Raw genomic sequence first — 18,655 nt, forward strand, 5'->3', positions numbered from 1 at the left:
TTTTTTTTTTAACGTTTATTTTTGAGACAGAGAGAGACAGAGCATGAACAGGGGAGGAGCAGACAGAGAGGGAGACAAAGAATCTGAAACAGGCTCCAGGCTCTGAGCTGTCAGGACAGAGCCCGACGCGGGGCTCGAACTCACGGACCGCGAGATCATGACCTGAGCCGAAGTCAGACGCTTAACCGACCAAGCCACCCAGGCGCCCCAAGGATTTTATTCTTAAGTAATCTCTACACCCAACGTAGGGCTTGCATTTACAACCCCCCGATCAAGAGTCTCAAGCTCTCCTGACTGAGCCACCAGGCACCCCGTCTGTTTATTTTTTTTTTTTTAATGTTTATTTATGTGGGGAGGGGGAGAGGTAGAGAGAGGGGGGGAACAGAGGATCCGTGAAGCAGGCTCTGTGCTGACAGGAGACAGCCCGATGTGGGGCTCGAACTCACAAGCCATGAGATCACGACCTGAGCTGAAACCGAGAGTTGGAGGCTTAGCCGACTGAGCCACCCAGGCACCCGTTCTTTCTTTTTTTGAATATTTATTTATTTATGAGAGAGAGAGAGAAAGAGAGAGAGCAAGAGCGCTCAAGAGTTGGGGAGAAGCAGAGTGAGAGGGAGAGGATCCGAAGCAGGCTCTGTGCTAACAGCAGAGAGCCCGATGTGGGGCTCAAACTCACAAACGGCAACATCATGACCTGAGCCCAAGTCGGATGCTGAACCCCCTGAGCCACCCAGGTGCCCCTGTTGTTTTTTCTTTCTTAGGGAAAGAGGTCTGAGACTAAGGGCTTAAACAAGTTGGCTATTTAGAACTAAACAAGGCGTAGGCCTCCTACCTTCAGCCCAGTGTAGCTTTGTGTTTATTTGTGTTTTGCTATACCATTCTGCTTTTCTTTAAGAATATATACCTTTGCTGTCTAGGACTGGCTTTAAGATACCCGAGCAATAGTGGCGGCTGGGTGATTCAGTTGGTTAAGCATTCGACTCTTGATTTCGGCTCAGGTCGTAATCTTGAGGTTCGTTGGTTGGAGTCGCGCGTTGGGCTCTGTGCTGAGAACGCAGAGCCTGCTTGGGGTTCTCTCTCTCTCCCTTTCTCTCTCTCTCTGCTCCTTCCCTGTTTGCGCTCTCTCTGAAAATAAATAAACATTAAATATATATATATATATTTTAAAAATTAACAAATAAAATATTCCAGCAATAAATAACAAGTTGGTAGAATATCATTATAGGTAATTTGTAAATAAGGAATATACCAGAAAGCAAAAAGTGGGAAATGGAGAGGCTGAGGATGAGGAGAAACTTCTCCCAGTTACTTCGTCACCTAGTCTTGGTTCTTGACTTCACCAACTGTGTGATCTTAGGCAAGTCGCTTCTCTTGTGGAAGTTTCAATTATCTGGTGAGGTCTTTAGAAAAGATGGCCTTTTGGGGCGCCTGGGTGGCGCAGTCGGTTAAGCGTCCGACTTCAGCCAGGTCACGATCTCACGGTCCGTGAGTTCGAGCCCCGCGTCAGGCTCTGGGCTGATGGCTCAGAGCCTGGAGCCTGTTTCCGATTCTGTGTCTCCCTCTCTCTCTGTCCCTCCCCCGTTCATGCTCTGTCTCTCTCTGTCCCAAAAATAAATAAACGTTGAAAAAAAAAAAAAAAGAAAAGAAAAGATGGCCTTTCAGGGCCCTGAAAGCAATACATGTCTCAGCTCCTTACAGAACCCTGAAATATTTAAGTTCCTCTTTGCATTTTCTCAAAATGAGGCCAAAGGAAGCCTCGGGTCAGAAGTCCCATGGTCTTGGCCATATCATTATTTATTTATTTGTTGTTTAAAGTTTATGTATTTACTATGAGAGAGAGAAAGACAGCAAGCTGGGGAGGGGCAGAGAAAGGGAGAGAGAGAGAATCCCAAGCAGGCTCCACACGGCCAGCACAGAGTCCAATGCAAGGCTCAAACTCACAAACCGTGGGATCATGACCTGAGCCAAAATCTCGAGTTGGAGGCTTAAGTGATTGAGCCATCCAGGTGCCCCCATATCATTCTTTAAAAAGTATGTTTATTATTTATTTTGAGAGAGGGAGAGAGAGAGAGCATGCCCTCGCAGGGGAGGGGCAAAGGGAGAGAGAGAGAGAGAGAGAGAGAGAGAACCCCAAGCGGGCTCTGAGCTAACAGCCTCAGAGCCCAATGGAGCATGGGCTGTGGTAGACCAAAGTTGAAATCCCATCTCTGCCACTTCCTGGCTATGTATGATCTTGGCTATTATTCCCAGTTCTCAATTTCCCCATATATAAAATTGTTGTGAGGAGCACGATAAGAATGAATATGGGGGCCCCTGGGTGGGTCAGGTGGTTAAGCGTCCAACTCTTGATTTTGGCTCCGGTCGTGATCCGCGGTTCGTGGGTTCGAGCCCCGCGTCAGGCTCCACACTGACGGCACAGAACCTGCTTGAGATGTTCTTTCTCCCCGCCCCTCTCTGCCTCTCTCTCTCTTTCTCAAAACTAAATAAATAAACTTAAAAAAATTTAAAGAATTAATGTGAGTAGGAAGGTGGACAGAGAGGTGATATAGAAGAATACACTTGAGATACTGTTGAACTTCGATCTTTTAGGGTTCACGCCCTTTCCTTTCAAGTTGCCAGTCATTGCCTCGGTGGCGGCGGTGGGATCTTCCGGACTTTGGAGGAACAAAGTATTCAGGCAGCGGTGTGCTTAAGCCAGCTTCCCGCGGGTCTTTATTTTCTGCCTTGAGGTGAAATTAATATGAAATTAACCGTTTTAAAGTGAACGATTCAGTGGCATACATCTAAGCGCCAAAACGTTTCCATCTCTCCGAAATGAAACCCCACATCCATCAAGCAGTTACTCCCCATTCACCCTCCCCTCGGCCCCTGGCAAACAGCAATCTGCTTTCTGTTTCTATGGATTTACCTATTCTGGATATTTCGTATAAACGGAATCCTGTGACCTTTGTGTCTGGCGTCTGTCACTGAGCATAATGTTTTCAAGATCAATCCATCCCGGAGCAGATATCGGTACTTCACTCCTCTTTATGGCGGAATAGCATTCCCTGGTACAGGTGCACTGCATACTACATTTTGTTTGTCCATTCATCAGCTGACAGGTATTTGAGTGGTTTCCACTTTTTGGTTATTATGAATAATGCTACCGTGAACATTCCTGTATAATTGTGTGTGTGCGAACATGTTTCGAATGCTCTTGTGCACGTACCCAGGAGTAGAACTGCTGGGCCATAGGGTAACTCTGTGTCACCAGGGTTTGAAACAGATGCCTGTAGTCAGCTTTCAAGAACCAGCTAGAAAGGTATGCCACATCATCGGCCGGCAGGGAAATGCAAAACTAAACCACAGTGAGACACTGCTTCACAGCCAGTAGGATGGGTATAATCAAAAAGATAGGGGCACCAGGGCGGCGCAGTCAGTCGAGCCTCCGACTCTTGATTTTGGCTCAGGTCATGATCTCATGGTTCACGAGTTCGAGCCCCGCATCAGGCTCTGTGCTAACAGAGCAGAGCCTGCTTGGGATTCTCCCTCTCCCTCTCCCTCTGCCCTTCCCCCAAGTCTCGCGTGCGTGTGCACACATGCTCTCTCTCTCTCAAAATAAATAAATAAACTTAAAAAAAAAGACAGATGGGGATGTGGACACATGGGAGCCCTCATACTTTGCTGGTGGGATTGTAATATGGTGCACAAAGCAGTTCGGCAGTTCCTGAAATGGTTAAACATACAGCCCTTGCATTTGCGAATGTTTCTTGGGCATGGGGATGGGGCAGTGGTCAGGGTGTGAACAGAATAACTAGAGAGCCCCTCCTTTCCCCGGCGGTGGGATAGTCATTAAACATGTGCCCGTTCAGACAGATGGATAGATATATGGATATGATATTCATCTCTTTGGTGTCACCTCACGTCATATCCTCCAGCCCTACGTCCACCTCACTTCCTCAAATGGCAGCATTCTATTTTGCAATGGGAATTCTTCTCTCCTAACCAACTAGTACGGAGAAGGCCACTTGTGGTTCTCCTTTTTCGTGATGACTGATTTTTTTTTTTTTTTTTGGAAAAGTGAGCAGAGAGAGGCTTACCATGTAATTCATATATGCGATTCACTTTATGTATTTTCCTGTTTCTGGATCTTTCCACCCCCTGCCCCCCACGTTTTATTGATTTAAGTCACCTCTACACCCAACGTGGGGCTCGAACCCACGACCCCTAGATCAAGAGTCGCATCCTCCTCCGACTGACCCAGCCGGGTGCCCTGTCCTGCGTCTGGATCTTATTTGTGCTGTTCTACCCGTGCAAATGCGTCTCTCATTTCTTTCAGCCTGTCTAACTCCTTCCCACCCTTTGAGAGCTGGGTCGGATCCCACCCCTGCCCCCCTTGTAAACACTTCGCTCGGTCAAACTCAGGATAGGAGCACCCAGTGACTCCGTGACATAACTCCTTGATATCATAGTACTCTTAACTAAACACACCACAAAATGCTGTTGTATTTTAACCTAGGAGAGTTAAATACATCATTTTTTGGTATATGTATTTCTGCCTGATGCTAGACAAACTGTGGCAGGCTCAAAAAGCTGAAGAAATAGTTAAGCTGGGTAAATTTCAGATGGAACCAATGTGAACGAAATTTGTTTTTTTTTTTTTTATTTTACTTGGAATCATTCGATTTTACTTGGAACACTAGTGATTTGTAGCCGTATTGTGTCACTTCTTTTGGGTGGCCAAGTAAGTGGGGTGAGAAGTTGGCAGGTTTGGGTCCTGGTCACCGCTTTAGTAGCTAATTAGGTATGTAATCTTTTTTTTTAAGTTTATTTATTTTTGAGAGAGAGAGAGAGAGTGCATGTGTGTGCATGCGAACACACGCATGTACATGTGCACAAGTCGGGGGGGTGGGGGCAGAGAGAGAGGGAGAGAATCCAAAGCGGGCTCTGCACTGTCAGCACAGAGCCCGACTCGGGGCTCGAACTCACGGACCGTGAGACCATGACCTGAACTGAAGTCGGACGCTCAACAGACTGAGCCAGCCAGGCCCCCCAGGTATGTAATCTGAGCTACCTTAATCCTCCCTAAGGATCAGTTGGAAAATGGGGATGGTACACTTAGGAATGAACAATTCCTGTGGATTCTGTCTTTTTTTTTTTTTTTTTTTTTTTTTTTTTTTTTTGCTGCTAGCTCTTTGCTCCACTTTAATTTCCCTAGTTCAGGGTCTCATCTTCCTTAGCCTAGGCCCTTGTCACTCAAAATATAGTCTGTGGCCACGCAGCAGCATGATAGAAATGCAGAATCCCAGGCTCCACTCCAAACCTACTAAAACACAATCTGCGCGTTAACAAGATCTTTTTTTTTTTTTAAGTTCACCTATTTATTCTTTAAAATTTTTTTTTAACGTTTATTTATTTTTGAGACAGAGAGAGACAGAGCATGAACGGGGGAGGGTCACAGAGGGAGGGAGACACAGAATCTGAAACAGGCTCCAGGCTCTGAGCTGTCAGCACAGAGCCCGACGCGGGGCTCGAACTCACGGACCGTGAGATCATGACCTGAGCCGAAGTCGGACGCTTAACCGACCGAGCCACCCAGGCGCCCCATGTTCACCTATTTATTCTTGAGAGAGAACACGAGCCGGGGAGGGGAGAGAGAGAGGGAGAAAGAATCTCAACCAGGCTCTGCGCTGAGATCGTTGGGGCTTGAACTCACAGACTGTGAGATCGTGACCCGAGCTGAAGCCGAGAGTCGGATGCCTAAATGACTGAACCACCCAGGCGCCCCTGTTAACAAGATCTTGAGGTGATTTCTATGCGCAATCAAAACCTGAGACGCAGTGGCCTACGTTCATTATAGTGTCTTGGCCAGTCTCTCCGTCTCCACTCTGGCCCCTTCCAATCGACCTTCTCCATTGCGACTAGGTAGATCTTTTCAGTGGGCCAAGCAGATTTTATTACTTCCTTATTTAAAATCCCTCAGGGGCTCCCTAGCATAGGATATTATCTATGTCGCTTTCTCTTTTGGGGAGTATTTACCCATCTTTGTTTCCTTATAATCCTTCAACGCTCCTCTTAAGTGTAACCCCATCGTGGAAACCTTTTCTGTTCCTCCTGTGGTTAGGTCCCTACTCTAAACAGCCTTTTCCGAAGGCATCGGCACTAGATTATTGTGGTTATGTGTGTACTTGTCTATGTCCCTTTCCCAGCTGTGAACTCTACCCCCACTGTGCTATGTGTGAGGATTCAGTGGGGAAGAAGACAAAGTCTCAACCTTCTTTTAAAAAAAAAAAAAAAAAGTTTATTCTTGAGAGAGAGAGAGAGACAGTCAGACAGAGCACAAGCAGGGGAGGGGCAGAGAGAGAGGGAGACACAGAATCCGAAGCAGGTTCCAGGCTCGGAGCTGTCAGCACTGAGCCCGACGTCGGGCTTGAACCCACAAACCGTGAGATCATGACCTTATAGCCGGTCAGACGCTTTACATACTGAGCCAGCCAGGCGCCCCCAGTCTCAACCCTTTTGAAGCTTCCAGCGCAGGTAGGGAAATGAGACAAGATACAAGCAACTCTGTAATTAAACTGTGATAAGTCTTACATGGATACAAAGCAGGATAGGCTAAGAGTGGGGTGGGGGGCAAAGTCCTCCCTGGAAAAGTGACGTTCGCATTGAGGTTGAAAGGCTGGGTAGCCATTAACCTTATTCATTTGCTTAAGCTGACACCCAGTATAAAACCTGGCACATAGTAGGATGCATAAATACTTGCTGAATGTGCAGCCTAACTCCGTGTGGTAACATCTGCACAAGTTCTTTGGAGGGTATGAAGTGCGACAAAATGCAGCTTTATTACAGATTCTGTCTTGAGAGTTTAGGAAGCAGAATTCACTCCTCTCCTGGAGGGAGCCTTAGAAAACATCCACAGACCGGCAAGTTCTGTCCTAGCCAAGTATATTCAGGCATACGATCTTCTCCCCAAACATAATTTTCCCGTTCTGTTTGGATCATCAACATGGCCTTTAATAAGATACCGGAGGGAGTAGACACATGGCTTGTGTGGGTGTAGTTTTGGATGGAGTCCTACGGCAGGAAGGCAGCCAGTTCTAGCGCATTGACTTGAAGATCAGACTGGATGGCCTTCGGGGGCGGAGGGGGGAAGCTAAGGGCAGTGGGAAGTGGGGAAGGTGATTAAGAACGGTATTAATGTGGGGCGCCTGGGTGGCTCAGTCGGCGAGGCATCCGATTCTTGATTTCGGCCCAGGTCACGATGTCACGGTTCGTGAATTCGAGCCCTGCATTGGGCTCTCTGCTGTCGGCACAGAGCCCGCTTGGGATCCTCTGTCCTCCTCTGTCTCTGCCTCTCCCCGGCTCGTGCTCTCTCTCTGTCTCTCTCAAAAATAAATAAACACACTTAAAAAACAGTATTAATGTTGTTTTTGCCCCTCAATATGATCGGATTCCGTATTTAAGTGTTTGAGTTCCTTTCCTTTACTTCCCAAGACCAGAAGAGACTTAACATATATTTGGCATCTGCTGTGTGAAAGACACCATAGTATGTGCTTCTAAGACATGTAGAACGCAGGCTCCTGAGTCAAACTTTCTAGACTTGAACCCCACCCTACTCCATCGCTTTGTACTAACTGTATTACCTTAGTCAGAATGCACTCTCTCTCTGAATCTAGTATTCCCCATCAGCGATGGGGATAGTCTCTCGCAGAGTTGTGAATAGGACTCAGATAAGTATTCGATATAACATTTATTGAGTACAGATACTCAATAAACGAGTGTCGTTGGGGCAGCTATTCCTTGTGGATTGATTCCCGGATTGAGCCACGGTCAGCGTCAGGACTTTCTTCCATGCACAGGTTTCTATGTCTTTCCTTACAGGCTGGTTGCTTAGGCCCACAGGGATAATAATAGATGAGTAGACTGCCTTGGTCACTGCCAGTGATCGCCAACAGTGCTGTTGTACCGGCTCCTTAAGAACCCTTGCTGGTTGACTAGTTAATTAAATCTTCGACAAACGTTGAAGTACCTACTGTGAAGTACTATTGAGTACTTGCTATGTGCTAAGTCCTAGAATCAAAGAATAAACAAGATAGTCTGGGGTCCGGTTCAACTGTTGCTTCTCAAAGTTGAAGGTGGGGCTCTATTGGCAGTCTTACAGAGGACCATAGCCTTAACCTCAGTCTTGGGGGACCAAAGAGAGGTAGAAACATAAAGAACACTGTGATATATAGCCAGCAACTGTTGCTTGTAAGCCCTTGTACTCCAGCACATGACGAACATAGTGATCCAAGGTAGTTTGACACTGGCCTTGGCTCCATTCAGGAAGTACAAATAGAAACTGGGAAAATAAATTGCTTCTAAGGAGGGGGAATGGGAAGAGAGACTTGATTTGTTACTGTGTGCATATATTACTTTGACCTTACTTTGATAAAATTCATAACACAATTAGTAAAATATGAAACTGACTCCAAAAGACTAGAACCTAACCCTTTCCCATTTCCATTTTGACCGGCCATTTGATACAACGAGTGTTTGGGATGAGGTAAGGCTTGGGAAAGGGGACGTAGAGTGGAAAAAAAAAAAAAACATATTTATTGGGCCAGCTGCTTGACAATATTTTATTTAAGCTTGAAAGGTGGTTTCTTTGTTCTTATGGCCCAAATATTTTCACATCAAAACAGCAGAATCAAGACAACCTACTTAGTGTATTTACCCTAATTCAGACACTTTACATCTGAACATCTGATACAGTATCCTTACCTATCTCCAGTACAGGAGGGAAATATATTGCCTTGTATATTTGCCAATATACACATACATTGTTGTATATGTGTTGTGCGCTTTCTAGTCCCAGCTCTCCCTCCTATGAGTTGGAGGACGTGAGGCAAATCCTTTTCCCTCTCTGGATCATCGGCCCATCTGAACATGAGAGTGTGGATTATATAAGTAATTTTCATATTTTCAAACCGAATTTCTCTGGGAATCTAGGGTTATGAGCAAGGGCCTCATAGAACTTTATGAGGGTAAAGAGGAGGAGAATTGTCAGGGAAATTAGAACATCCACCTTTGCTTCAACCAGAGCAGCTAAATCCTGCTCCCGTATTTTATTTACTGCTTTTTCTAATAATATTACTACTGAAATAAGGGTTTTAAATATTTTAAATGTTTTTATTTTTTTTTTATTTGAGAGAGAGAGAGAGAGAGAGAGAGAGGATCTCAAGCAGGCTCTATGCTCAGCACTCAGCTCAGAGCCCGACACAGGGCTTGATCCCACAACCCTGGGATCACAACCCGAGCGGAAATCAAGAGTCAGATGTTCAACCAACTGAGCCACTCGGGAACCCCTAAGATATTTTTCTAATAGTCAAATATTGAAAGCAATAATGCATTTCTAAGGGAAAATAGCTTAAAAATCACTTTGACATCATTATCTCATTTGATACCCAAAATAACAATATGGGGGGTAAAGAAGGCGAGATCAAGAGAAGAGGAATTCTTGGGGCACCTGGCCGACTCAGTTAGTGGAGTGTGGGGCTCTTGACCTCAGTGTTGTGAGTTTGAGTCCCATGTTGGATGTAGAGCTTAATTTAAAAAAGAAAAGGAAAAAAGAGAAGAGGAATTCATTTTTAAAATTTTTATTTTTAAGTCATCTCTGCATCCAACATGGGGCTTGAACACACAACCCCAAGATCGAGAGTCGCACACTCCACCCACTAAGCCAGCCAGGCGCCCCAGAGAAAAGGAACTCCTTACCTCAGCATGTGCAGCTAGAGAATGGAAGAACCATGACTGGAACCCAGGTCTTCTGACGTTGAGGCTTATCCGGTCTCCAAGTATTCGACGACTGGTAGAGCACGGGCACTGACCAATCCAAACAACACCTGCTGAAAATGATTTGGCTTGATCATACCGATGCATAATTGCCATATGGCCAAATATTAGCCTTCGTGTGGAAATTAAATTAAATGACATGGAACATAATGGATATGTAATGAATCATATTTATGTCTCCTTTCCTTCCTGCTCCTACTTTTAGTTCTCTTTCTATCACATCTGGCTACTTAAGCAGAAGAATCTAACTTCTCCCTCATGTGAATTACATAAACTATGTTTGTCTTTCTCGTTTAATAATTGTGTTTGAGCTCCTTATTTGATCACATTTTGAAGTCTCGACTTTTGAGGGGCGCCTGAGTGGCTCAGTCAGTTAGGTGTCCAACTCTTGATCTCAGCTCGTGTCTTGATCTCAGGGTCATAAGTTCAAGCCCCAATGCCAGGCGTGGAGCCTACTTAAAAATAAAACAAAATAAAATAAAGTCTTGACCTTTCAGTGTATTAAGTTTTACACTCCAATGATTGGAAATTCACACTTCCATACCATTGAGGTGGCCATACTATCCTAAGGAACGTTGGGAGAGTAAGGTAGACATCTTGAGAAGCTCCCATAGACTACCAGTGAGTTCACTTGACTCATCTTTGAGGAAAAGGTCCCTTTGCCGTGTGAAAAGATTTATGTCACTTAGAAAAGAGCCCAGTTCAGACCTAGGCCTGGCTTTAAAAGATATAAACAGGGGCGCCTGGCTGGCTCCGTCAGAGGAGCTTGCGACTCTGGATCTTGGGGTTATGGGTTCAAGCCCCACGTTGGGTGTAGAGATTACTAAAAAAATAAATGAATAAACTTAAAAAAAAGATATAGGGGCACCTTTGTGGCTCAGTCAGTTAAGCATCCGATTCTTGATTTCAGCTCAGGTCATGATCTCACGGTTCGTGAGATCGAGCCCCGGGTCGGGCTCTGTGCTGACAGCACAGAGCCTGCTTGGGATTTTCTCTCTCTCTGCCCCTCCCCTGCTCTCTCTCTCTCTCTCTCTCAAATACATAAACTTCTCAAGTTGAATCAGGCATACGTGCAAAAAAGGCCCCTTGTTTGCTTGGTTATCATATATGCCTGTTTGCATTAAGTATCTCCAGCACTTGCCAGGGAAAGGATCTTCTGACTTGAGATACCTGGCCACAACTCTGGCAAGAAATACTGCCGTGGTAGAGTTGTTCCATTAGGGAGATGACAAGACCACTTAGCACTACCTTAATTTCTTCTGATCTTCTATTATTAAACTATACTGTGATATAAAACCTACGCAGTGAGTTGTTTCTCTCAATGGATCTTCCATTGAGATACCCTACACAGAAAACAGGTAGTTCGGGCTTAGGTTTTAGGGCAGCTCAGATTTGGAGTAGCATAAGGCAGTTACGTGCAGCTTAATCATACTCGAGTAAGTTGACTCTCACGGTTTTGGACCCACAGCGCTTTGAGGGCCCATCTCCTTTTCTTTTCCCACCCCACAGGGACAAGCTTAAATGTCTATAAAGACTCCATCCAGATGCCTTACTCAGATGCCTTGCTCTTTAAAGCATTGCCAACAGGACCCACTTATCCACAGTCCAGCAAGCTTTACTTTGCAGCCCAGACTGGTTTTTGGAATGGGCTCTTACAGAAGTCTCTACACCAGAATAGTCTGTTCTGTATTCTGCTGTGTCCAATAAATGGCTATTAAGAATTACAGACCAGTGGGCTGTCGTTTATAGACGCTATTCAAGTATTGTTCGCTGCTTTCGTTAAAATGCTGAGAACCCACTTTATAGTATTTTACTGTTCTTACATAATAATAGAAAATGTCTCCTGCGTATATTTGAATCTGTTTCCTTCTTGAAAAATTAAAAAAAAAAAAAGTGGTTCTTAATGACTGCGCCTGTAGGAACCAAGTCTTCCAAAAAGGGTTCCGAAAGGGGTTAACGATCTGTGTATCTTCTTAGACCCAGTGAAGATGTTAATGATGAAGGGGGTGGGGGGACCGAGCATCGAGAAGGGCCTGAGGAGGTCAAAGTTATCAGACATCAGGAATTCTCTTGAAGCTGCTTTGAAACCCCAGTAGACATCAAGGAAGAGAAAGGAGAGAATTCCTTCGGATTTTGCAGAACCACAGTCACAAGCAAGGGTGTTCCACATCCAAGGGTGAGTTGGGTGTTCCAACTCACAGGTGCCATTCTGTAGATTCAGGCAAAACGTCCGGTTACATACTGTGTAGACAAGTTCTCCAGGGACACAATAACTCATCCTTTGAGAATCTGTCGATTTGGATCCAGTTTGTTTTTATGCCCCAAGATGCAGCTACAGCAGTGCCGTCCTCCTGAAACTCAACGTATTTACTGAAGAACAGGGGCGATGAGGGGACCTTGTGTGTCTTCACACAGCAAGTGCAAGAGAAGGGAGGCATCGTGGTTTTTTTGTCTTCTAAAGCATGATGTTTCCCAGCTGAGGAACATGCTGGGGCACGAGAGAACACAGAATCATTGTAACTGTTTGGCCTGGCGTCTTTTCTCAGCAAGGTCTCACTCTTTGGGAAGGCAAGCCCATTGTCAAGGTCAGGCCACAGGTGAGGTTTTCAGGGCCAGGGGTTTGGTTCTCTCCCTTGTTATCCTTCCTGCCCAGGTTTTCACCATTCAAGGGGAATAAAGGGTAGACTGAGAGATACTGAGGGGGCCAAAAGTCTGACGACTAACCATTTTCATTAAATGCAGGAGTTCGGTAATTGCCAATTTACAATTGGTTTTGCTTCCAGCTGCTTCTGTTTTCAGCTGACTGGCCCAAGGGACTATTGAGACCAATAAAGCATTTAAGGATTGAGGAGGGAGGAGTTAATTCCATTTTTGATTTCCTCCTGCTTGGGTAACTCTGCTTCCTCCCTGAGCAAGGAGCTAACAAAGACCTCATCGTCATTTTGTAATTTATTTTGTAGGTTTTTTTTTTTTTAACGTTTATTCATTTTGAGAGAGAGACAGTGTGGACAGGGGAAGGGCAGGGAAAGAGGGAGACACAGAACTCAAAGCAGGCTCCAGGCTCCGAGCTGTCAGCACAGAGACCGACTCGGGGCTCAAACCCATGGACGGCGAGATCATGATCTGAGCCGCAGTCGGCTGCTCAACCGACTGAGCCACCCAGGCGCCCCTCCTCAGGACTTTTTAAAATATTTATTTATTTATTTATTTTGAGAGAGAGAGAGAGAGAGAGAGAGAGCGTGCGCGCACGCGAGTGGGGTAGGAGCGAGAGAGAGAGGGAGAGAGAAAGAGAAAGAGAGAGAGAGAGAGAGAGAGAGAATCTCAAGTAGGCTCCGCACTGTCAGCACAGAGCCCCATATGGGGCTCGACCTCATAAACTATCATAGTACTTGAGAGGTGTTGGCTGGACTATCTCCCCGGCCTTAATAACATTAATGCTAACTCTATCATTGAGGGCTACTCATATGCGAGGCCATATTCTCAACACTATATGCATCAACTCATATATCCTGTACATCTCACAAGCCCATGAAGATGGTACTATTATTTTATAGATTAAATAAAGGGAGGTACGGAGAACAAAATTTCCTACGTTCACAGAGCTGGGAAATGGCACTGGGCTAACGCTGAGGCAGTCTGACTCCAAAGACCATCCGCTTAACCCTTAGCTGTATTGAAGGTAACAGTGAAACCTTGGATTGCGAGGAACTTGTTCTGCGAGTGTCGCACATTTCTCGTAAATTTTAACTTGATGAACGAGCAATGTCTTGCAATGCGTGTGGTACGTGAGGCCGACCGGCACAAGATCACAACTGAGCCAGTGGCTCTTGAAATTCGCTTTGATGTACGAGTGCTTTTGGATCACAAGCGTGTTTCCGGAACGACTTAGGCTCGCACCCCAGGCGTATGTTCATTTCTGCACGAGCCGGCCTTGTCCGCCTTGAGCATCGGCTTCCTTGTGAGACCGTTGGGCCGGTAACTCAACTTTTCAGGAGTCAACAGTAGAGTTCAAGAGTCCAGCTTACAAGCTGAGTCTCTTGCTCGGTTCTTTCCCAAAATGCCCATCTCCACTACCCTTTACCTTGCATCGTTAAACCAACAGACGTACAGGGAGTTCGGCAAGGGCGGGTCTCAGCTGTGCCTTTAATGTCTGATGAGTCCGCTAGCGCCCTATGTCTTTCGTTTGATCTAAGGGAGATCTAATGAGAGATCATTTCCTGATAACACGCTGTCGGCTTCCAACACCACTAGGAAAGCACGCCGCCGCAAACAATCCCTATTTTGGTATAAGTGCCTTTGAAAAGGGGGGGCGCGAGAAGCAGCGTACACTCCTCAGAGTTTGGGTCTGATTTCCTGAGGTGTTCCATTTCAGAAGAGGCCCCTGACAACAGGCAGAGAAGAAAAACAAGTGTGGTCTGGGGCAGACAGTGTTTTTCAAACAGTTGGCCAAATCTCTCCTGGCAGCCGGGAAGCAGCTGAATCATCAAACACCAGGCCTCTAACGGGATGGAGTCTGGGCTGCATTGAAGCACATTCCAGACTGACTGTGAAGGCCAGGGCCGCTGCTGCTTTACCAACGCTGGCTCCCGTCCAGGGGGCTGGCCTGGCCCAACTGCTCGTCGAAGCCTGATTTCATCTCCTCTCCCTCTCTTTCTTTGCCTCCTCGTTGTGATTTCCCGGCCAGCGTTTGCCTGCCTTTGCATGGGACGTTTGAGTGACTTTTGGGGTCACCCCAGGCCCGGCCTCGGCTCCGCGAGCTGAAGTTAATGAAATCCATTTCCTGGTCGGAAAGTCAAAATAGCAGGGGAAGAAAGTCACTGTGATCGAGCACTCAGGGACCGGACAAGAATGGGCAGACATTCTTTTCCGAGAGGCAGGAATGACCTAGGCATTCAGAAATTGAAAGCCAGATGTTTGGACAAAACCCTAGACCCAATTTGAATCTTCAAAGTGTTGAAATCCCTTAGGAAATCCTTTGACTAAAGCTTCAGAGAGTGGAAGGTAAGGAAGGGGGCCTCAGGAGGGTACTGCTCCTTGAAAATAAATAGATCCCTCCCTTTGTAGGAGAAGCAAAACAAATGTTTGGACTCATTAAGCATGAAGAATGCACGATATTTTCTGCGTCTTTTAAGATGACTACCGCTGGTATCGCCATCCTGAGCCTAGTTATGAATGAGCACAAAAATATGTGTTTTGTTTCTCCATCTCTGCTAATGCGCATGTAACTATTGCTTAATTACATTTGTCCCTAATAAGGAAGAGGAAAGAAAGTGAGCAGTACATATGTGGGTATAATAAGGACTAGGTAAGGGGAAGCATTCAGTGTCTTGCTTGCTCAGATAGGTTTTTCACCTGAAGGAACATTGTGGAAGACAGGAGCCTGCTTCTTCACTGTTAACAGTAAGCTGTGCATGCATGGAGGCGGGCGGGGCTGGGCTGGGGGTGGGGGGTGGGGGGGAGGTTGTGACTTGGAAAGAACCTTGAAATTCCACCAAACTATAATCCATTGTCTGGACTCTGATGGGAAAAAGAAAGAAACTGGATTCTCCTCCCTTCCGTCCTTGCCAACCACATTCCTCCTCTGCTCTGTTCTCCCTGACCCCACCCGTAATAATAATAATAATAATAATGTGTGTTATTTTTATGAAACTCTAAATAGCTTTCACACACGTCTGCATTTGATCTGTATAACTTTTCTACACCAAGCCATGTTGGTTCGGAGTTCTGCTTCTCAAACTTTCAAGTGCCTCAGAATCACCTGGGAAGCATTTCACAAATGCAGATTTATAGGCTGTACCCTCATAAACAAAGTAGGTCTGGGATAGGTCTCTGGCATCCACATTTTCACTTTCATTTACTTTACTTTAATTTTTTATTCTTAAATTAATTTTTTTTAACATTTGTTGCTTGTTGAGAGACAGGGAGATACAAAGCACGAGCAGGGGAGGGGGAGAGAGAGAGAGAGAGAGAGAGAGAGAGAGAGAGACAGCATCCGAAGCAGGCTCCAGGCTCTGAGCTGTCAGCACAGAGCCGGATGGGGGGGCTCGAACCCGTGAACTGTGAGATCATGACCTGAGCTGAAGTCAGCGCTTAACTGACTGAGCCACCCAGGTGCCCCAATTTTATTTTTAATTTTTAATTCAAGTATAATTAACATAGAGTGTTATATTAATTTCAGGTGTACAATATAATGATTCAACAATTCTATACATTACTCACTGCTCATCCCAATAACTGTACTCTTTTTTTTTAATTTTTAAACTTTATGTATTTATTTTGGTGAAAGAGAGAGAGAGCGCAAGCAGGGAAGGGACAGAGAGAAAGGGAAAGAGAGAGAATCCCAAGCAGGCTCTGCACTGTCTGCTTGGAGCTCGATGTGGGGCTCGAACCCACAAGCTATTCTTAAGAGGACCATGAGATGAGGGTGTAGACGAGAATGGATGTTGTCTTTGGTAAAGTACACTTGCTCCCCCAACTCCTTTCCTCCAAAACCCCCTTTCCACATGAAGGTGGAGTCAAGTGAACATCAAAGGAGCCTTGAAGAAAAGGATATCTTGCAAACTGGCCCCTAGACATTTGGCCAATGGGCAAAGAAAGGGAGTTTGCAAATATGGCTTAAGGGCAGCTCTTGGTAAGCAGGATAGATATACTTGAGACCCAGGTTTGTTTGTTTAAGTTTATTTATTTATTTTGAAAGAGGGAGAGAGTGAGGATGAGCAGGGGAGAGGCAGAGAGAGAGAGGGAGAGAGAATCCCAAGTAGGTTCCATGCTGTCAGCACAGAGCCCAAAATAGGGCTCGAGGTAGCGAAGCAGGAGATCATGACCTGAGCCGAAATCAAGAGTCAAACACGTAACCAACTGAGCCACCCAGGTGCCCTGAGACTCCGGTCTTTTTTTTTTTTTTTTTTTTTTTTTTTTATTAAACACAATTGGTAGGGTTTGAATAATACCTCTGCCAATTATTAGCTGTATAACCTTGGGCAAGTCACTTACATTTTCCATGCCTCAGTTTCCTTATCTGGACGACGGAGATGAAATTCCTATATATTTCCTAGGGTTGTTGTAGGGATTAAATGACCTAATGTATGTACTCCACTTAGAACAATGCTGACATCAGAGAGCCAAAACCTAAGAGACTCTTAACAACTGAGAACAAACTGAGGGTTGATGGGGGGTGGGAGGGAGGGGAGGAGGGTGGGTGGTGGGCATGGAGGAGGGCACCTGTTGGGAGGAGCACTGGGTGTTGTAGGGAAACCAAGCTGACGATAAGTTTCATATTTAAAAAAAGAAAGAAAGAAAAAACTAATAAAAATAATTAAGAGAGAGAAAAAAAAGAACAATGCTGACATCTAGTAAGAGGCAATAGTATTATGTTAATTACACTTTCCCTGAGTCATTGCTGAGCTGCAATGAATAGAGGATGGCTTGTGCCTAGAATTAACCATTTCTGAGGTTTTCATGTCTGTGCCTCAGTAAGCATTATGGCCGTGCACTAAATCCCTTTTCCAGACTAACAGTTGAATCCTGATGACCTGTGGGGCTTCAGGTGTTTTCTGTGGCAACACTACAGGGCAAAGAGATATTTGACCACCAAACACAATACTTTTTCTCTCCTCTTAAAACTTAATCAGTGGAGGGACGCCTGGGGGGCTCAGTCGGTTAAGCGCCCAACTCTTGATTTCAGCTCAGGTCATGATCTCACGGTGTGCGAGTGTCAGCCCCCCATCGGGCTCTGTGCTGACAGTGTGGCGCCGGCTTGGAATCGTCTCTCTCTCCTAATCTCTCTCTCCCTCTCTCTCTGCCCCTCCCGGCTTGCATCGTCTCTCTCAAAATAAGTAAACACGGAAAAAAATTATTCCGTGGGATTTCATATAAACCTGGTCGGCGTTGGTATACAGCGAAACGTACAAAACACTGTAGTGCAGGGCTATTATTCCTCTTTTAACTTTTCCACCTCAAGGCTGTTCAGCACATGAGGAAGGATGACGACGGTGAAGATGATGGTGACGATGATGATGATGGAGTTACCAGGGGACTGAGGCTCCTTTAAGAGTATTAGGAAGGGGGCGCCTGGGTGGCTCAGTCAGTTAAGCGTCCGACTTCGGCTCAGGTCATGATCTCGCGGTCTGTGGGTTCGAGCCCCGCGTCGGGCTCTGGGCTGATGGCTCAGAGCCTGGAGCCTGCTTCCGGTTCTGTGTCTCCCTCTCTCTCTGCCCCTCCCCCGTTCATGCTCTGTCTCTCTCTGTCTCAAAAAATAAATAAACGTTAAAAAAAAAATTTAAAAAGAGTATTAGGAAGGCCTATGGGGACACAGCCTCAATGCACTGCACAGAGTAGCATGGTGGCTGGTTATAGAAGTTATACTCAGGGGGGTGCCTGGGTGGCTCAGTTAGAGTTAAGCGGCTGGCTCTTGATTTTAGGTCAGGTCATGATCTCAATGGTTCGTGAGAGGGAGCCCCTCATTGGGCTCTCTGCTGACAGCATGGAGCCTGCTTGGGATTCTCTCTCTCTCTCTCTCTCTCTCTCTCTCTCTCTTCCCTTCCCCTGCTCACACTTCTCTCTGTCTCCCTCTCAAAATAAGAAACACTAAAAAAAAGAAAAAGAGGTTACACTCAGGACTCGCTTCCCAGAATTTGCTGATGGGTAATACTTGGGGATTTGGGGCAGGGTTTCGAAGTCGGTAGATTTATTGGAGGCCTATTAGTGTGTGGGGACCCTCGGATATAGGTGTGTGTGAGGGGGGAGGGAAGAATAGAGAAACAGAGGGTAGAGGAAAGAGAAGGAGAGAAGTCAACAGAAACAGAGAGGAGTTTGAGGACAGAAAGCAAGAAAGGAGATTTTT

This window comes from Panthera uncia, chromosome X (assembly GCF_023721935.1).
Source record: "Panthera uncia isolate 11264 chromosome X, Puncia_PCG_1.0, whole genome shotgun sequence".
Taxonomy (NCBI): domain Eukaryota; kingdom Metazoa; phylum Chordata; class Mammalia; order Carnivora; family Felidae; genus Panthera; species Panthera uncia.